The sequence below is a fragment of the Porites lutea genome, chromosome 7 (assembly GCF_958299795.1).
Source record: "Porites lutea chromosome 7, jaPorLute2.1, whole genome shotgun sequence".
Taxonomy (NCBI): domain Eukaryota; kingdom Metazoa; phylum Cnidaria; class Anthozoa; order Scleractinia; family Poritidae; genus Porites; species Porites lutea.
In genome coordinates, this window is record NC_133207.1 from 5233059 (window position 1) to 5239945 (window position 6887).

The following is a 6887-nucleotide window of genomic DNA, read 5'->3' on the forward strand; positions in this document are numbered from 1 at the left end:
ACTTTTCCTTTTTCCTAATTGTACACCTGTAACTCGGCATCTTTGTTTGTTTGTTTGTTTGTTTGTTTTTTTTTTCATCTTACTAAAGTTAATTTTGTGCAGGTAGTGTAGTAGAGCACGTTTGGCCTCCTCACGAAGATTTGTTTTCAAACCAGCGTGCCGGGCACAGATAAATGACACTTATTAAGCGTCCTGCCAGTGCTGCTAAGATTACCCATATAAACGCACACTGTCTGACAAAGAGAAACGAACAATGCTATTAAGCAAAAAACCTTAAAGACGGGATTTATTTACCGACGTCTGATTCAGAAGGCGCACCGCGTGTCGAGCCTACGTCAAGTTCGACTAACGTTCGACAGACTCTGTCGAACTTAACGCCTTTGCCGCGCCAAACTCACTAAAACTGCCGTGCCAAATTGATTAAGACGCCGCTCTTTTGCCGTACTTAAAGCATCGGCGAACATCGGCATTGTTGCATAACATTCGAAATATAAGGATTTGTATGGGAGAAAAACCTATCGTTTCAGTAACCTACCTACCTCCTGTGTGGTCCATGGTTTTCTCTCTACATATAACGAGAGAGAAAACCGTTTGCAGTACAACCCATAAAACGGCCAAAAAACGGCCAAAAATCGGCCCATGGACCACACAGAAGAAACGTAACACACATTTTATGTAAGGTAAGCTGTTCTTTTTTTTTGTTATTGAAATCCTTTCATCTTCGTAGGTTATGGAAACGATCTGTTTTTTCCCCTTACGAATCCTTATATTTCAAATGTTACGCAACATTGCTAACATTACATAACTCTTGAAAGAAGACTTTTGCAGGGACTGATCAAACAACGTGAAATAGAGTTAAGTTGCGATATTTCGACTGGCCAATACCAGTCTTCTTCAGGTTTATTGAGATATCACGAATTTACAGAAATATATATGAAGTAAAATAATGACCTGAAATTACATAACATGACAAGGTATGGCTTCTTAAAAAGACAACATAACAAAAAAATAGAAGATATACTATATATAATTACAGTTCATCACGTTTATTGATGCCCAGAGGTTCGATTGACTTAGCTTTATGGATAAGGTGGGCTTCACCTGCTTTCCTGAAAGAATTATAGTATATCTTTTATTTTTTTGTTATCTTGTCTTTTTAAGTAGCCACACCATACCACGACATATTATGTAATTCCCGGTCATGATTTTACTTCATTTATTATATAGACACGAGTGTTTTACTGGAAAATATTTCCCTCTATTATTTTATCGATGTCTTTTTGTCTATATAATAAAAAGAACATTACTCGGCGGCTTGAAGACATGAAGTATATTTTCTCGTGGCAAAAACAATATTTCACTCACTCGCTTTGTTTTGCCACTCGAAAATAAAATTCATATCTTCGCGCCACCGTGTAATATCCTCTATATATATATTTCTGTAAATTTGCGATATCTCAATAAACCTAATGAAGACTGGTATTGGCCAGTCGAAATATCGCAATTTACATCTATTCCACGTTGTTTGATCAGTCCCTGCAAAAGTCTTCTTGACTGTAACGTTTTCAATTTGATCTATTTTGACTGATCACGATCTTTTTGGATCCGACGTTGAGCAAGGACAGCAAGATTGATCGTACACGGGTTTTGCAGTGTTTTTTTTTTTTTACCTTAACTAAACATAACTCTTCTTGATGTGTAAAACGTTGAAGAGTAACTAAATAGATGCAGATGCAGATTGCCGGTGTTCGCCGATACTCATATTTCGAGCTTTGGCTACTTGTGGTTAGTTTCTGCACATGCCTGGAGCGGTGTCTGAACCAGGCCTAAGGGGCGGACCATTAGAAATAAACGGAGAGCGGGTGAAAATTTTTCGATGCATGAATTTTTTTTATAAGACAATGTCTTCCTTTTTTTTTTTTTTCTGGGGCACAAGTTTTGCACCATTTTTTAGACTGCGAGCAGTCTCTTATTTTTCTTTGCAAAGTTACTACACGCAAAACCTAAGCACGCGAGCGGCCGGGAGGAGAGGGACCAAGCTAGCGAGTGGTTGAGTTGTTGGGGAAAATCGCGATAATATTAAAGAAAACGCGACCATATACTGTCGCAGTTTGTAATAATCATCGCACTTTGTAATACCTGTCGCAATTTGCAATAAACCGTGCCGCACATTTTAATAAAAAAGCTGTCGCAATTTGTAATAACTGTCCATCGCACTTTGTAATAAACTAAGCTGTCGCAATTTGTAATAATTCCATCACACTTTATTATCAACGAATTATTTTCTTTGGTCAAACATGCATGTCTTCCGTTATAAATTTTCTTGCCTTGATTAATCACGTGACCAACGAGAATCGCCTTTTTATGAAAGACATGAAACTTCCTGTGACATGTCACCAAAACTGAGGATATGAATCATGGAATTCAAAACACTTAAATAACAAAAGCAACATTTAACAGCAGAAAATTCATGATTAACCCGGCATTCGTCGTCCAAATCCATGTTCAGTTTGTGCGATTATCGGAGGCGAAACGAAGAGTGGAGGCCAAGTATATATTCAAGGTTATACAATTTAATTGTTAAAGGAGATTACATGAGCAAGGCCTAAGGTCAACTCAACTATTGTACAATCATATTAGGATATATAAGTCGAGCGCGGTTGCTAAGTAAGAGGATTAAGGGCTAATCCCACATCCCCCTTTCTAGACATTTAGGTACTTCTATAAGAATGTCTCTGTGCAAAGTTCTTTAATGATAGGAAGCGGGTCAATCAAGAATTTCGATCACTAAACGAATCATTTATAACAAATGTTCTTTCAGTCCTAATCAAAACCTAATCTCTTGGGCGGGTTGACTTTTCTTCCGGAACGAGTAGTGTTTCCAGGAACGGGAACTGGAATGGAAGACCTTTGAGCAGACCGTAAAGCATCGTCCTTCTCTGCCAGAACAGGTGGCTGATCCTTAGAAGTTTCAGGAGGATCGGGTAAAGGGCTTCCTGCTACGTACTTTGCTTCCTTAGGATTTGGATTGAGCTGCCGTCTGTTTCTTCTAATAGTTGCGTTACTGTCAGTGTCGAGGTAATAGGAACGTGGCTCTGGTGTTTTGGCTACTACTACTGCGTTCTCTTTACGATCAGGGATATAAACACGATCGCCTGGTGACAGATGACTTAGCTCTTTAACTGCATGTCGTCGGTTGTAATCTTTTGTTTGCTTGGTCTTAATCTTGGCTTCCTTTTCACGCAATTTCGTTAACTCAGGCCATTGCGGTGTTAGTTTAGATGGGGTAGTTGGAAGGGTGGTGCGTAGTCGCCTTCCCATGCATAATTCGGCTGGGCTGAATCTGTTTTCAAGTGGGGTAGCTCTGTAAGCGAGTAGTGCTTCATACGGATCGTCGGATTTGGTAAGAAGGTTTTTAGTTGTTTGCACCATACGTTCGGCTTCTCCGTTGCTTTGGGGGTATTTTGGACTGCTGGTAATGTGTGTAAATCCCCAATCTTCTGCAAATTTGGCGAATTCCACTGAGGAATACTGTGGTCCGTTATCGGAGATCACGGTTTCTGGAATTCCATGGCGCGCGAAAATCGCTTTTAGGTGATTGATCACTTCTTGAGAGGTGGATTTTCGAAGTACTCCAATTTCACAATATCGCGAGAAGTAATCTACCACGAGGACGAATTCTTGTCCTTTCCATTCGAATAGATCGGTTCCTACTTTCTGGAATGGACGCTCGGGTAACTGTGAAGGAATCATGGGCTCTGCACGATTAGTTTTCGTTTTGATGCAAGTAGGGCATTCTCTGACAAGATCTTCTATCTGCTTGCTGAGATTCGGCCACCAGACACCACTTTTCGCCCTTTCGCGGCATTTCTGGATGCCTTGATGACCTGTGTGTATCTTGTCTAATACATCGAGCCTTAACGCGGAGGGAATTATGACTCTGTCGTCTTTCATTAGGATTCCCTGCTGAACAGTGATTTCTGCTCTGTACTGCCAATACGGTTGGAGTGAACAATTCAGGTGGTGTTTCTCTGGCCAGCCTTCAATGCAGAACAGCTTAAGCTTTGAACAAACTTCATCTTCATCCTGATGAAGGCGTATTTCTTGCAAGCGGCGCTCTGTGGTTGGCAGGCATTCTACTATGTGTGAGACATAGAGGTTTAAATCTTCATTAAGTTGCTTCTCGTCTTTCGTGAGACTTCGGTGAAGCGGCGCTCTTGATAAGGTATCAGCTGTGGCGAGATCTTTTCCGGGTACATGGACTATTTGGTACGAGTAGCGCATAAGTCGCATCCGGAACCTCTGAATACGTGGTGGCATGTCCTGGAGACATTTAGATCCTAGTAAAGGCACCAACGGCTTGTGGTCCGTTTCGATAAGGAACTCTTTACCGAGGACAAAGTCGGAAAACTTTTCGCAAGCCCAAGTAGTTGCGAGTGCTTCTTTCTCTATCTGAGCGTATCTTTGTTCGGTTGACGTCATAGAGCGCGAAGCGTAGGCGATTGGCTTCTTTGTGTCATCCTCTTGGACTTGTAAGAGGACTGCTCCTAATCCATACGACGAGGCGTCTGCAGATATAATAGTTTCTTTCTCGGAGCAGTAATAAGCGAGAACTGACGCTTGAGTCATTTCTTTCTTCAAGCGAGAGAAAGATTCTTCTTGAGCTTGGCCCCAGTGCCATTCGTTCTTGCTTGAAAGGAGATCGCGAAGAGGCATAGTCTTCTCGGACAGGTTTTCGATGAACTTCTGTTGGTGGTTGATCATTCCCAGGAATCTTCGTAGTTCTGCAACATTTTGCGGTCTCTCCATCTTTTCGATTGTTGCAGTCTTGTCTGGATCGGGGCCTATTCCTTGAGCGCTGAGACTATGGCCCGCGAACTTCAATTGTTTCCTTGAAAATTCGCACTTCTCTGGGTTCAGGGTGATTCTTGCTTTGATCAATCTTGTTAAAACTGCTTCAAGTCGTTCATCGTGTTCTTTTTGCGTCTTTCCATGCACCAGGATGTCATCCATAATGCATATCACTCCTTCCAAACCTTCCAGCTCGTTTAGCATTCTCTTTTGGAATCGTTCTGGTGCTGATTTTAAACCAAAGGGGAGTCGCTGAAAACAATATCTGCCAAAGGGAGTCAGAAACGTAGTCAGGAGTTGAGAGTTTTCTGCTAGCTTCTCCTGCCAAAAACCGGAATTTGCGTCAATTTTTGTGAACACTGTGGACTCTCCAATCTCTCCTAGCAAGGCGTCAATCGTTGGAAGAGGATACGTTTCACGGCAAACGTTTTCATTTAGCTTTGTCAGATCCACACATATTCGGAGTTTCCCGTTTGATTTAGGTACTGTGACCATTCCAGCGCACCAGTTTGTAGGCTTGTCAACCTTTCTGATTACTCCCAGCTTCTCCATTCTAGCAAGTTCTTCCTTTACTTTGCTTTTCATTGGTAATGGAATACGTCTTGGGGTCATGATTGCAAACGGTTGAGCGTCTGGCTTCAACTTGATTTCATATTCTCCCTCAAGTTCTCCCAGTCCATGGAACAGTTGAGGGTATTTCGCTTTAATCCTTTCTTCGTAACTTTGACTTTGGATTTCATTGATTCTAGCCAATAAATTTAGCTTTTCAATCGCTGGCTGTCCCAGAAGAGGCTCTTTTAAACCTTTGACAACATAAATATCTTCTGTCACGCACGTTTCTCCCAGGGATAAAGTGTCACGAACTGTTCCCATTACACGAAGACCATTGTAATCGGCTCCAAAGAGTCTTTTGGAGGTGAAGTGCAGTTTTCCTAAGTTGCATTGGCGAAAAACTTCTTCAGGAATAACTGTGACATCCGCGCCGGTATCAATCTTGAAATTTATTTCGGAGTTTCCTATTAATAGATTTGTACGCCATTTCTCTGATGTTTCGATTGTGTTGACAACTTCATTGACGGTCATTACAGAGATATCATCTTCGTCCGAATCTTCACCAACCCTATGGACTCGTTTTGAAGATTTGCAGACCTTGGAATAATGACCCTTTTTGTTGCATGCGTTGCAGGTAGCATCTTTGGCTGGGCAACGCTGAGGAGGGTGACCTGGCTGAGCTCCGCATCTGTAACACGATTTTTGCTTCGTTTTCGAAGAACCTCCAAAATGCTTGGGTTTTGGACTTCGACGTTTGTTTTCTGGAAGTTTCCGGTCATGTACTTCCGATATGTCGGCGGCACTTGAGTTGTTTTGAAGAATTTGATCTTGATGTTTCGTGATTTCGGCGGATTTAACTTCTTTAATTACTTGATCCAGAGTTAAATTGTCATTTGCCATCAATCGTCGCCTGAGATGAGAATCACGCAAACCAGCTATTATTTGAGTGTGCACCATTTGGTCACGAAGGTCCCCAAAAGAGCAGAGGTCGGCTCTTTTCTGAAGGTCTTCTATAAAGGTGAGGACAGATTCTTTGTCTTGCTGAAAGCGTCTTACGAACTGTGTTCTCTCGAAGACTAGAGCGACTTTTCCCTTAAAATGATCCTTGAATTTTTGTTTGACATTTGCGTACAGGATATCTTCCCCTATCAGTTTGAAACTGTCATAAATGTCGGCGGCATTATTTCCCATTACGTAAATAAGCGTATTGATGCGCACTTTATCTGACAGCCCATCACGTTCCGTAGCTGCTTCAAATAATTCATATCGCTTGATCCAGTGGTCCCAATCGTCTGTTTTGGGATCAAACTTAGCCGGAGGAGGAATATTAAAATTGGCTGCGGCCATTTTCACGCTTCCACCTTGTGGGTTATTCGTATGTATTGAGCCCGTTAAACTCGATGCCTCTGCGGCTGTGGGCGGTGACGTGACTGGCGTGCTTGGCGTGCTTGCTTCCTCGATTCTTTCTTCGTTTGGACCTTCAG